This window comes from Penaeus monodon, chromosome 31 (assembly GCF_015228065.2).
Source record: "Penaeus monodon isolate SGIC_2016 chromosome 31, NSTDA_Pmon_1, whole genome shotgun sequence".
NCBI lineage: Eukaryota > Metazoa > Arthropoda > Malacostraca > Decapoda > Penaeidae > Penaeus > Penaeus monodon.
Window position 1 is genome coordinate 25,756,440 of NC_051416.1, and position 337 is coordinate 25,756,776.

The window sequence follows — 337 nt, forward strand, 5'->3', positions numbered from 1 at the left end:
GTCAAGCAAAGGTATCAAAAACAAACTGTGAATTAACATTAACCTGCTATCTCCCTAAACCCTTGATAGTTTCTCTTCCCATAGAAAGTTCACAGAGCAATAAAAAAGACCTACATAATCCAATGACAACAAACATGAAAAAATACAGAGGAATTATAGGGAGTGATCATTCCAATACAGTAGAGGGCATGCTCAATGAATGGTTTAATAAATCCTCCCTTTCCTTGATATATTTATATAATTTCTTTTTAATTTTTTTTCTTTTTTAGATACAAATTGAGAACAATCTTAACTTGAAAAAACAATAGCTCTCACACTACATCAAATGCCACACTAT